Below are 14349 nucleotides of genomic sequence, written 5' to 3' on the forward strand. Positions count from 1 at the left end.
ACTTAGTACATAAATAATAGATATTTTTATCTCAAAATATTAAAATTTAAACCATGTCAATGAGAATACAGTCCCTCAGGTAACTTTTTAATAAGTGTCATTATTCATGGAAGCTGATCATTTGGAAGAACCAGAAGATATTGGTGCCTGTTATGTTACTTTTATGATACCTTTTCTTGCGGGCTAGGATTTACTTACATTGTTAATTAGAATTCACTGGGATAGTACATTGGTGAAAATGAAATTTCCTTTCCAAGGCATGGAATAATTTTCATTCTGTGATCATGGACAGGCATTTCTCAAATTAAAAGTAAATTGCAAAATGTTTTAAGGTGGAAATTGCAGGCATTTGAATGTGCAAGGATCTTGGAAAGACTTCCATGAATTTTTAACAGGGTGGGAGGGATAGTTCAGTGGTTTGAGCATTGGCGTGCTAAACCCTGGGTTGTGAGTTCAATCCCTGAGGGGGCCATTTAGGGATTGCAGCGGGGGGAATCTGTCAGGGACATTACTTGGTCCTGCTAGCAAAGGCAGAAGACTGGACTCAATGACCTTTCAAGGTCTGTTCCAGTTCTATAAGATAGGTATATCTCCATATTATTATTATTATAAAATGTAGCTACAACATTAACTAGACTAACTCATAAAAAAGACCACACTTTATAAAATTACTTAAGGGAAAAAGAAATGACAGACAACAGAGAGCTGTTCTACTTAGCATGTGTGAAAGAGAGACCCATACCCATAATAGGAATGAGCAGGTAGAACAAGAGAGTAATAGCATGCTTGGTATTCAGGTGGCAGCCAGCTACAGATTTCAAGGAGAGCCCTTCTGAGGTGAATTGGGAAGAACACTCCATTGAAGAGTGTTCTGTTGCTGAGTTACTATTTGTGCCTTATTATAATGCATTCCTTGTGCCCTATATCATTCTGATCTCAGTGGCGTGGTACAGAAGAAGTTACAGCTGCCTACCAACAAAGAATGTCTCTGATTAAGTGCAGTTATCTGTGTTTAGGTTCTAACACTTGTGTTTCCTAGTGTTTGAGTGAAGATTTCTCGTTCATAGGGTTCCCAGAAAACAAAGTAGTCTCTCAGTACACTAGCTTACACTAGTCTGAAACTGGGCTACATAAATTGCTGTGTATAGGGACAGTGTGGTGACTTGCTTGAATAAATTAAGATGATGCTTTATGAAATAGGTACAACTGATATATATATGATTACTTATCAGGAGAAGAGTCTAGGTGACTTTAATTTCTAGCTTTAAGTTATTTTGTTCTGTTTATGCAATCTAAACCAGCTGAGTTATCAAGCCCCTGAATCAAGTGTTAAGGAGGGAAATCTTGTCAACCCCTTAGCAATGCTAATGAGCTTTGTACTGATATAACTTGTATTTCAGTTATAAATTATTAAGCTGCAGACTTCTTACCCTAAAATAAATTTAGCTTTTCATTTATAGGTGGAGCTGATAATGCCCCCTGTAGTTAAGATTGCTTGACATTTTCCATTATTTTCAATGGCTTATAACTTTGCCGAGCTAACCATTCTGGTGGGCTGCCTCAGGCTTCTCCCTCTTCTTCTTTTTTTATTTTTTTTTAAGTTTCTGCAAAAACCATTGAGCTGTTTCTGAGAACAAGACTGAGGGAAATATGTTGTTCAATGTTAAAAAAAAAAAAAAGTTCTTCCAGCCCTTTCACTAACAAGCCCTCACACCTACATGCTTTGGAGCAAGGGCCTGAAATCTGGCAGGTGTGTTGCCCTGGATAGGCCTTTTGTCATCTCTTTGAAAATTTGCTAAAACGTGGCCAAGTAACAAGCTTTGAAAATTCTCAGTTTGCACATGCTCAGTAGAGATTTGTTAGCGTTTGGCTACTAAACTCTCCAAAGATGCCATCTGCACTGGGCATGCTCCATCCCAGACCTGCATAGGTTGAGCAGAACTTTAGGTTGCTCCTCCAGGTTGCTGAGGGCTGCTGTGGTGCAGGCACAGGAACTCAGAACAGGGGAGACTCCCTGTGTTCTCCTTGCCTGGCCCAAAGCTGCATTGAGGAGGAGGAGGAAGCAGCTCGGTTTGAATATAGAGGACAGTGGAGAAGAGGGTGAACTGGAGCAGGATGGTGGAGTGGGCAGCAGGAGGCATAGAGGGAGAGGACTGAGCAGAGCAGGAGCTAGTGAGTGTATGTGTAGAGGTGTTTGTGCAGATGTTCAGTTTTATTAAGTGCAGAAGGGAAATGATCTGGATGTGGAGATGTGTGGCTTTGCTAGAAAGCGGGGAGGAGGATTGCGTACTGGGAGCCAGGTGACAATTGTGAGTTTAGGGTGCAATAGATAGGAAGAGGGGCACAGATCCCCACCCCCCAGACATAAACGCTACTACAAATTCAGGATCCTGGTCTTTCAGGTGGGAATGGAAGCAGGAAGAGTTCTGAGCATGTAGTAATACATAAACCAGATCCAGGCTGCCTGCTCCTTGGAACCGAATTGGTGACTGAGGAATCACCAACACATCCAGAGTTTGGGACAGAGGCTTCAACAAGTCTACCTAGCCCTGCCTGACACTGTCTAGGGCTCAAGCCTCCCCAGAATTGTATCCTGCATGGGACTGCAGAGACGTATCTTGGTCCCTCCCATAGATGGGCAGCTCCATGGAGCAGGCATTGAGCACATGATTATGTGCCCTGGGCCCTACTCATGGCTGCCCTGGCCCAGCTCGTGGAGCCACTGAATGAGACTAGGCTGCTGAGCTTACTCTGCTGTTGTGAGGATGACAAATTCGGCAATGCAGAGTTGCTGGAGCAATACAGTCAATCCTCTCATCTAGCGTGGTGACCTCTGGGATAAGTAGGATGAGCCCTGGACAGATAGAAACTCAAGGAGATGATGGCTCCTAAAAGGTGAAGCTCCTGTATCTCTGTGCATTGGGTGGAGCTTCATCTGTGCCCCTGGAGATGGGGGTGCCCACTATGTACCCCTGAACCCCCTCCATACCAGGCACAGAGAGGTCCTGGCCACTGCCCCAGAAATGCTGGCCACAAAATATCTCCGAATGAGAATTTCAGGAACATCTGACAATCCCAGGGAGAGAGACTCATGCTCTGCCTCCCAATTACGTGCTGGGTCCCAGGGAGACCTCTTCCTCAAATCACCACCCCCTAGATCACCACCTTAGGAAAATTCTGGTTGAGCCCCTGTACAGAGAGGCATGGGAACAAGAGGTACGGCAGAGGTTGGATAAGAGGAGATGGGGACAGATACAAGCTTGGGGGCACAGGCAGAAGGTTTTAGAGTGCACTCTCTCCTCCAGAGCCTGCAGTTGAATCCAGGAGTCTTGAATCACTACATTCCTCTGCTGTCAGCAAATAGCTGTGAAATCCACTGGTAAAGGAAATTACATTTAAAAAACTGTTAAATGAATGTTAAGATGGCAAAGTCAAGCATACAAAAGCTAGCAAATGCCAGAATTAAGGTTTCATATGCAATTCAGTCCACTTGTGTATATGCATTATGGTAGTCTTTAATGATATCACACACTGTTTTTTATCCTGTCATGTTCTGTGAATTGGTAGTTTTTCAGTATTTCTTTTTATCTGCATTCATTGTGTGGCTCCCAGTCCCATTTATGGTTCACTTCCTGCTCTCAATACAGAATTATTATTTTCCTCTTTGGCTTTCCTCTTTGGCTTTCCTATAGTGGTCATCACTGTAGCCAGGAAATGCATCACTACACATTGCATTGCAAACATTAATGAATTTATCTTCACAAAACCCCTATGAGGTAAAGTGGTGGTATTATCATCCCCATTTTACATCTTGGAATCTAAGGCACAGACACATTAAGGTCAGTATTGTAAAACATGTCAATATTAGATGCCAACTTGAGATCTACATACACCCTGGTTTTTCTGAGCACTTTGCATTTTATACCATATATATTCAGAGCACAGCTTCAGTCTCTGTCAATTGCAGCTGTGAGTGCTCAGCATGTCTGCAGATGTGGCCTCAGGTGTCTCACACTGGGAATCCAGAATAAGAAACATGCACGTGACCACCACCTCTGAAAAGTGGGGTTGAAGTGACTTGTCCAACATCACAAAGGAGCTCTGTGCCAAAGGCGTGGATAGAATCCAGTTCTCCAGGGCAGCCTTCAACTTCCTTAACCATGAAACTATCCTTTCTCTTCCAGCAGTTCCCTCTCACTGAATACTCATCTCCCAACTAAAAATAAGCAGGGATCTTAAAGACAATAGCTTAGTCACTATCCAACTATGATTAAGGCTACATTTATGTCACAGAGGTCATGGAAGTCACAGATTGAGGCTGCATGACATTTGGGGCTGTGGGACTCAGGAGCTGGCAGCTGGCAGGGCCCTGGCAGGGTTCCAGCAACAGGTGACACCAGTGATAAGGCGACGGGCTCCCTGCAAGGTTCCAGCAACAGGTGACAGACTCCTAAGGGGGCCCTCCTCAAGGTTCCAGCGACGGGCAACAGCCTCGGGGAGGGGAACACATCAGACAAGCGTCTGTGGGTGTCCCATTTTCTCTTTGGGAAATATGGTCACCCTGCAGTTCCCAGCCGCCCTGGGTGGTGGTGGGGGGAACCATGGAGCCGCAGCAGCAAAAGTCAGACAGGTCACAGCCTCCGTGAATTTTTGTTTATTGCCCATGGACCTGTCCGTGACTTATGCTAAAAATAACCATGACAAAATTTTAGCCTTAAGCAGGATTAATTCCCTGAGCAGTGCCCAGTCCTGTGCATTGAATGAGGCTGGAAAAAACTGTATATGATCTCGTAACTGAAGACTTAATCAAATGCACAAGGGGGACAAGGTGAGCGAGGTAATAGTTTTTTGTTGAACCAACTTGTCTTTCTCACCAACAGAAGTTGGTCAGAGAGAAGCTACTCCCTCACCCACCTAGTCTCTCTAATATCCTGGAACTGACATTTCTACAACTATGTTGTAGTGCACAAGGGGATCAAACTAAGGTTGCACAGTCAACCTTATTACTTTCATTTCTTAATTTCTGAGTGTGTGATTTTGCAACTCTAACATACTTTTTGGATGTAATTTATCTATAGACCACTTCTGAGATACTGCTTAGCACATTTTACATTAGGCAGCAGAGACACTCTTTACACCTTTCTTTATATCTTTCCAAATTACCATGAGGAGGAGGCCAGAAAGGCCAGTGGGCTTATTCTCTTTAATGCACCAAGCAAGGAGTTGGGGAATTGGAACTTTTATTCTTGGCAATAGAAAAACTCTTCACCTCAAAGTTCTACACACACATTCTGATAAGGTCTGTATCATTTTTATAATTAAATAATTTTTATTAATAAGGACTTATGAAGACAGGTCTGTAATTGATAAAACTAGAACTTGTCACCACTAATCAATGCTTTTTTGATCATTCCCGAGAATCTTGAAAGCCCAGCCATATCTTCAGCATTGAGTTGTTGGCCCTTTTAGATGGTGAAAAATAATAGCCCTTCACAGATGAAAGATCTTATTTGTTACGATCTTTGTGTAATGTTTTTGCAGTACCGTGTGGTACGTTGAAAACGTTGGCACTTGTAGCCTAAAAAATAGCTTAATGGTGAAAATTAAATTAGCCTTTATTCTTAAGGAACTATTGCTAAACTGCAATGATGGCACAATGTAGCTCTAAACCAAAGAGTATATTACTTTGTTTGAAAAGGAAGTATGTATTTGATATACTAATATAAGCCTTGTTAAAATGGCACAAGTTTGCATCAATTTTGAGTCCTGGAGACCTCCACCAGTGGGAAATAGAAGTATAGACTGTCCCTTTTCAGAGGCATTTCCTTCTTGCTTTTCTAGCAGGGGTTTCTCCCTTGCATGTCCAGTTCCTGCTGCCTGTGAACGTCTTGGAAAGTTTGTGTTTTTTCTCTTGACTGCATAGAATGCTGGCCTTGCATTTAAGGGGCGGTTTGTTTAACAGTGATGAATGTTTACTGTGTTGCTGAGAGGAGTATCTGTAAATTTCTTTCTCCAGTCTCAGGAGACCACCAATAGTAATGGTAGCTGTTTAACTCTTGATTCTCCTGAAAATGTCTAAATTAACATTTAGAGGAAGAAAGCCCAGGGAAAGGCTTTGTCTCATCTCAGATATATCCTAAAGATAAAAGATTTACATTAAAATTCTTTCCGTTAGTATGTGCTACTCAAAGATGATAAGCCAAAGTGCTTTCCTGACTAAAATAAAGAACACGTGAGTGTGTATTTCCTAACTTTTCTAAGCTACTTTTTAATATTCTGATACCTCTGAATTTGACATTCAGAACCCATTTTTGCTTATATGAAGATACAGTATGAGTGTTCTGGAACCTGCAGAGAGTGCTACTATAGTAAACTTTTCCACTACATACAGAGGCTTAAAACCAAACTACAAAATACACTACGCAATGAAATGCTTCATAAGACTTAAGCTTGAGCAATTTTTTTTTATTTTCAGGCTTAAAACAAAAAAAAAGACCATCCTTATGTAACATTGATTGTGAAGTATATTGCTTTTTAAAAAGTCAATAAAAAGGAAAAAAACAATTACTGGGATTTTTTTTTCATCTGTACTTGCATCAGGGTACATTGCAGGATCTATCTGTTTAGTTTTGCCTCTGACTGACTGAACAAGGCAGTGCTCTGGACTCTTCAATCTGAAGGACTTTTTTTAATGGCTGTTTTAACTGGATAGTCAGGCCCCAAAGTGATGGATGCCACTTATAAATCTCTAAATGGCTTTGATGTTTTAGAATTTGAATAGCATTTTATCTGATGATATCAGATAAAGTATCAGTCTTTCGGTATTTTGAAAATAGAAATAATATGTCCTTGGTATTAATATTTGAAAACATGGCTACTGGGTATTTAACCCATCACTTTTATGGGAATTTCATAACTGTTCCTTTATGTACATGTACAGCTTTGTACATGCCCTTAGAGAGGCACTGTTACAGAATATCTGCTCAAATTCACTTTTAGAAGAACTCCCTTAGTATAAGGTTACGCAGATCTAGGGCTGCACTGGCTATGAAGGAGTTTTACTTGGTCTAAGGAGTGTATCCTGGTCTAAACTAGATGCTTTGTAGAAATGAAAAATGTGCTAATTAAAATGTGTTAACTAACATGATTCTAAAACATTGCCTATTTTCCTGATCTAGCTGTGCTCACAGCAGGATCACTATTGGTCCATTTTATTTAAACGGACGCTGCCAGTCAGTAGGGTCCTAGGAAGGTAAAATACCATGCAGCACCCCACAACTAATTGTGTACAGCATACAGGTATATTGCTATGGAACTTTGGGCATGTACAAACGTAAGTGATTTTTTTTTAAATTGAGAAACCTTAAGTCCTTGGTATTGATTGGATGTGATTTCAGAGAACCTTAAATGGTGACTTTAAAAAACAGGCAATTTGTCTAAAAAGAAAATGAAAGAGAAAATCATCCCCATGGGATTTCTGCAGGGGATTTTGCTTTCCATTAAAAAGAAGTTTGTTTGACAAATGTCCCTTTGATTCCCATAAATATCTGTGAAAGATTGCTTTCTTTTTTGTAGTACTAGTTTAAAACTAAAACACAGAAAATCATAAATTAAAATGCAAAAATGCTGAAGGTCTAACTTTAACCCTGCAAAATCCAGGGAATTCAGAGCAAAGGCTGGTATGCTGTAATTTATCCTGATAGACATCAAAATTGATACAGATTTAGATATCTCTACAATATGTAGGCCTCTGAGACAGATGAGAGATACTGTTTTGGTTTTGATCCTGAATACTCTGATTGTTGTTAAGCTTCAAACCAAAACATTTCTAAGTCATTTTTTTTCTTGTATGAATATTCATAGCTGTCTGTGAAAGAAAAGGTTATTACATTTTAGTGTGTATGTTGAATAGTCCATAGAACTAAAGGTGGTCAAGTTGGGACTGAAAGGGAATTTGCTTTATAGCAAGCCATATTTTGGAAGGGGGAAACTGTGAAGTGATTGCTTGAGATTCACAACTTTTTGATGCTTTGATGCACATGGGCCCAAAGTGGGTATTGAAACATAAGCATTAATTGCATGGATAAACTTGCTGAATGTATGTCTCCATCCCCCAGGATGAAATACAAACTGTCATTTTAAATGATTTGCCAAACTACTTCGTTCCAAAAGCAGCACATTAAATGTTGTTCATTAAGTTGTTTTTGAAATGCAAAATGAAATGGTGCTACAGGGGTTTATTTAGATTAGCTTTTTAAATGCAGCTGAGGTCAACATTGAAATTCACAGAATTTTCTGACTTTGTGGAGAAGACATAAGTAAATCTGACAAAAGATATAGCTTTATATATTCATTTATCTAAGGGTATGGCTACACTTACAGTTGTACAGCACTGGGAGTTAGAGCTGTGTTCGTACAGCTGTGTAGGGAAAGCGCTGCAGTGTGGCCACACTGCCAGCTGCCAGCGCTGCAGTGTGGCCACATTTGCAGCGCTATTGGGAGTGGTGCATTATGGGCAGCTATCCCACAGAGCACCTCGTCCCATTTTGGTGCCGTGGGTTGTGGGAAGGGGCAGAAGGGTGCTGGTCATTCCACTTCCTGTCCCAACGCCCCGTGGTGCATCGCTTCACATCCCAGCAGTCACTGTTTTTCCGTCCATGTTTGGCACCATTGTGAGTCTCCCAATGGTTTCTGTGCAGCGTGATTTCTGTGGGAAATGGAGCCCGAGCTGCTGAGGACTTTGCTGATGAGTGTCACGAGCACATCACGTTTGGCAGTTGAGCTATTCCTTCAGCTCCAAAGTGATGAGGAGTCCGAAGATGATAGCGAGTCGCCTGATGCGTATGACAGTAAATTGCTTGTGGCATTAACGGAAATGCTCAGCACCGTGGAACACCGCTTTTGGGCTCGGGAAACAAGCACTGAATGGTGGGATCACATCGTCATGGAAGTCTGGGATGACAATCAGTGGCTGCAGAACTTTCGGATGAGAAAAGCCACTTTCATGGGACTGTGTGCTGAGCTTGCCCCCACCCTGTGGCGCAAGGACATGAGATTGAGAGCTGCCCTGCCAGTGGAGAAGCGGGTGGCTATTGCAATCTGGAAGCTGGCAACTCCAGACAACTACCGATCGGTCGCGAACCAGTTTGGAGTGGGAAAGTCGACCGTTGGAATAGTGTTGATGCAAGTTTGCAGGGCCATTAATCGCATCCTGCTAAGAAGAACCGTGACTCTAGGGAACATGCAGGACATTCTGGATGGCTTTGCACAAATGGGTTTCCCTAACTGTGGAGGGGCGATAGATGGAACGCATATTCTTATTCTGGCACCATGCCACCTAGCATCCGAGTACATTAATCGGAAGGGGTATTTCTCTATGGTTCTCCAGACACTTGTGGATCACCGTGGGCGTTTCATTGACATTAACGCAGGCTGTCCTGGAAAGGTGCATGATGCATGCATCTTTCTGAACAGTGCCCTGTTCAGGAAGCTGCAGGCTGGGACTTTTTTCCCAGACCGGAAGATCACAGTAGGGGACGTCGAAAAGCCCATTGTGATCCTTGGAGACCCCACTTACCTGTTAATGCCTTGGCTCATGAAACCGTATACAGGGAAGCTTGACAGGAGCAAGGACCGGTTCAACTACAGGCTGAGCCGGTGTCGAATGACTGTGGAGTGTGCTTTTGGCCGTTTAAAAGGGCGCTGGCAATCTCTGTATGGGAAGCTAGACTTGGGGGAAAGCAGCATCTCTGTGGTTATATCCGCGTGCTGTACCCTCCATAATATTTGTGAAGGGAAGGGTGAAACATTCAGTCAGGAATGGACCTCTGAGGTTCAACGCCTGGAGACTGAATTTGCACAGCCAGAGAGCAGGGCTACTAGAGAGGCCCAGGACAGGGCTACAAGGATTAGGGATGCCTTGAGGGAGGAATTTGAGGCTGAAAACCAACAGTAATGTTTGGTGAAGTGCAGTGGTTACAATGTTATTAGGAATCTGTTTTTCCTGAAATGATTTGCAGTGCCTGTTTCTTTCCTGGGCTATGGTATCTTTCACTTTCTGCAATAATAAAGACTGTTTTCAAAGCCAAGAATTCATTTATTGAAAAGAAAATAACTTTCTTGACAGACACACAACATTTTGGGAACCTAAAAGGGTAGGGGGGTGAGGTGGTGAACTGTACAATCAGAGGTTTGAATATGTCCTGTCTGGAGTCCTGTGCAATGACTGCTGCACTTCAGGATGAAAATACTGCATGGTGAGTTGAGTTGAGTGCAGGGGGTAGGGGGTTGAGTGCAGAGGGTAAGGGTTGTAGTTCTCAGGGCTGGTGGGTGAGCGTACAGGTGTTGGGAGCAGCTGGTGATGGTAAGAACCTGGATGCTGGAGAAGGGGGTTTGGAGCTGACATTGGGGCACAAGGGAAAGAGCTTTGGGATGGAGGGGAGGGCAGCACAGTAGTGCTCTGCCTGCATGGCTACGAGTGACTGGATAGAATCCGCTTGGCGCGCCAGGATGCTTATCAGCTGTTTTGTGCTTTTCTTCTTAGCCGCTGCATTTCTCTGGCAGAGCCTGCTTTCCCTTTCCCTCCAGTCCTGCAGTTTTTTACTCTCTGGCAGAGTGATCGATAACTGCTTTCAGCATGTCTTTGCTTTTTCGTGGCTTCTTCCTGAGGTTTTGTAGCCTCTGAGCAATGGATGATACGGGCAGTCTAGTAGTCAAGGACACTTTTCAAAAGGCAAAAACGGCAACAGTTAACAGAGGCTGCATTGTTTGTAATCTCACCCAGACAGTTATCCCCACACAGTGAAGGAGTTTACAGTCTTCACTTTAGCATACTTTTCCCATACCAAACAGAGCGCACATAACCCACAGGAGCCACGAAATGGTGAGTAAGGGGGACTGATTGCTTCAGGGATGTGCAGGGGTTTCTGTGTGTTGGGGAAAGCAAACTGCTGCAGGGGGCATCTACACTGAACAGTCTCCCAACATTTTCCACAGGAGTTAATCCTGGAAGATATCTCGCTGCTGCGGGTCACCTGGGAAGAGCGGGAGGGTCTTCTGCAGCAATGCAGATTCGACCCTGGCCCCTATGCAGCTTGCCTGTGTGCAGCAATGGTCCCCCGACCCCTCGCGGCACAGTGGCGCGGACACGTTAGCCTGACTGGGACAAGGACCACAGCGGCTCTCCCTATAAACTTGCGCAAGCGCATTGCCCACGCTCTGGCTGAAACTTTTGAAGAGATTACCGAGGCCGATTACCGCTACGTGATAGACCACATCAATGGGCTATTCCACATCTAACTCTCCCTCCTCTCCCGAAACATTTCCATCCTGAAAATAAAAGCCACTTACCGGGAACCCGCTCCTCTGCTTGTCCTTCACCAAGTACCAGCTGTTGTGACTGGCTACCATCCTCCTGGCTTGAGAAGAGCTCCTGGCTGCATGCCTCCTGGGACTCTGGGGTGTCTCCCTCCACCCCAGTACCCTCACTCTCGGTTTCCTCCCCCTCCTTCTCCTCTCCCCCCCGCTCTGAAGTGTCCATCATGGTCCTCGGATTGGCAGTGGGGTCACCCCCAAGTATCGCATCCAGCTGCTTGTAAAAACGGCAGATCGTAGGGGCAACACCGGAACGGTGGTTTCCCTCATGGGCTTTGCAATAGGCACTCCGCAGCTCCTTCACTTTAACCCTGCACTGCACCGCGTCCCGCTCATGGCCCTTGAGATCTGCCCATAGGTATCGTAATTCCTACAGCTGGAGCGCAGCTGTGACTGCACAGCTTCCTCACCCCAAACACTGATGAGGTCCATCAACTCGCCATTGCTCCATGCTGGGGCTCGTTTGGCACGTGGAGGCATGGTCACCTGGAAAGATTCTGATTGTACTCCACACCTGGCTGAGCAAACAGGAAGGGGATTTTTAGTATTCCCGGGGCATTTAAAGGGCGGGTCACCTGAGGCCAGGGCAGTAGAGTGCGAACTGATGAGCAGAGAGGCTGAACAGGCATTCTGGGATACCTCAGAATACTCTGGAGAACAATTACAGCGCTTTTGGTGGCCACACTGGCGGAGCTGCGCTGCATCACCAGCCCTGCAATCATTATTCCCCAGGCAGAGCAGGAGTACAGCCAGTGCTGCAGCCAGGGAGATGCAGCGATGTATGTGCCTTGCAAGTGTGGACAGTGAGTAAGTTGCAGCGCTGTAAACCCACCACCAGCGCTACAACTCTCCAGTGTAGCCATACCCTCAATATTAGATGACATGTATACTTTGATCTTTTAACTATAAATTATACCTGGCAACAGCCAGAGCACTAAGTTCTCTTATTGCCCCTCCACTGACATTTTAACAGGGTGGCAGTGCAGATGCCTATGCTGGGCAGTCAGCCAGAAGATTCCAAGTACTGTGACTTCACCACCAAGTCCCTTTTATATAACATTCTGGACTTCTCTCCTGATGGATATGATTTTTTGCTCCTAACTTAAAAAAACAAAAAGCTCCAGAGGGTATAGAAAATGAGGTGGGGGAAAGTTACCAAGCTGGGTTTTACATGAAACCTAAGTTCAGATTTGGTTTAGCTGACATGAATGTCTGCAGCTGAAAACTGTCCCATTATTTGGCAGTCGTTGCTCAAGAGAGGGCCAGAGCCGTCCAGGGCCTAGCTGTGTGGCAAGTCAGCATCAAGAGGCACTGGCAGAATATGAGAGGAAGCTTGTGTAATACTTCTCAATGCTTTGCTTGGTTGCAGCCTCTGTTATGTGTCATTTGAGAACATGGGCCACATCCAGACTAGGGTATTAAAATCGATTTTAGATACGCAACTTCAGCTACGGGAATAACGTAGCTGAAGTCGAATTTCTAAAATCGAGGTACTCACCCGTCTGGACGGCGCGGCATCGATGTCCGCGGCTCTCTGTGTCAATTCCGGAACTCCGTTCGGGTTGATGGAGTTCCGGAATCGATGTAAGCGCGCTCGGGGATCAATACATCGCGTCCAGACTAGACGCGATATATCGATCCCCGAGCAATCGATTTTAACCCGCCAATGCCGCGGGTTAGTCTGGACGTGGGCTAACAATCAAAAATTCCTTTAAGGAAAAAAAGAAAAAAAATCAACATCCCTGCCCCCCTCCACTTTCGTTAGCTGAGATCAGAGTAAGAAAAATCAAACATTTTTTCTTGACCTTATATTTGTCAGGCTTTTGACTGAGTTTATAAAGGTGGGGAAACAATTTCCATATTTTTCTGTTTGCGCCTTAGGGGAAAAAACTACCAAAATGACTGCTCAAAACTCCTGGCTAAATGATGGGATTGCTTTTGTGGTGTTTATTGCAACACACACAACACTCTGGAAAGCAGGAACATACATCAGTATTAATAGTTGCCTTAAAATGACTGTTTTTTCTTCCGTTAGATTAAATTGTCATTCTTGAATCTGCTTGTTGCTAGAAAGCCTAAATTTTATGGGATAGACTGAGCTTCCTTTTTTAAGTGTAGATAAACCTTTCAGCTGCATGGTCAATGTTTAGCAAAGTTTGTAAGATCAATTGACGATATGAATCTGTTTGATAGAAATTACTGAGTTTGACACATCTTCACTGAATATACAAAGACTTGCTTGTAATGAAATTATGTATTTGATTGCACATGTATATGTGTATGTATGCTTGTTTGTGTGCTTTTGTCTAATGTGATTCACTGCTTGATAAAAATGATTATAAATATTTTTACAGTGCATTGCTCACTTGTGAATTTCCAACTGTGAATGTTCTTTAGGCAATGTATGATCTTAACTGGTTGCTCAGTTTTTTGAATGTATTTTACATAAGGGTGAAACATTTTTTAATTTGTTTGAAAATTCTTGGTTAATCATTTTAACTCAAGCACATACATTTGAAGGTTCTACTGAAATTGTGTGATAACTAATCATGCCAATTGTAAAGATGACTCATTGCCTAAAGAGTTTTAGTTTTGCTTTTCTTTCTGTTTTAATTCCTCACGTTAACCTTTCAGCTGTAATATAACTCATGCTATGTTGAAATGAAACAGCAGAAGAAATAGACTGCACAAAAGGTGTTGATGGCATTGACTAGAAGTCAAAGCTTTATAGACAAGAGGAAGTATGTTTTGGTGAAGAGAGAATTGGGTATTGATTTTGTGCCTTTAACGTCATTAGATTTTACAGCATTTCAGAAAGAGTTTTAAACAGTCCATGTGATGCTTTTTCATAGCTGGTGGTGTTCAGAATCCTTGAGGCAACTTTGAATCTAGTATTGTCATTAGTTTTAGATACTGATACGTTTTTCTTCTATAGGTGAGCAAACAAATGCAAAAAAGGCCCAGTAAAATCCTCTG

General features: G+C 43.3%; 1 protein-coding gene across 6 annotated transcripts in view; it reads left to right on the forward strand.

Moving 5' to 3' along the window:
• MICU1 (mitochondrial calcium uptake 1) overlaps nucleotides 1–14349 on the forward strand; it is a 232325-nt gene that overhangs the window by 94191 nt on the left and 123785 nt on the right. The window lies entirely within an intron of this gene.

Source organism: Gopherus evgoodei, chromosome 7 (assembly GCF_007399415.2).
Source record: "Gopherus evgoodei ecotype Sinaloan lineage chromosome 7, rGopEvg1_v1.p, whole genome shotgun sequence".
Lineage (NCBI taxonomy): Eukaryota > Metazoa > Chordata > Testudines > Testudinidae > Gopherus > Gopherus evgoodei.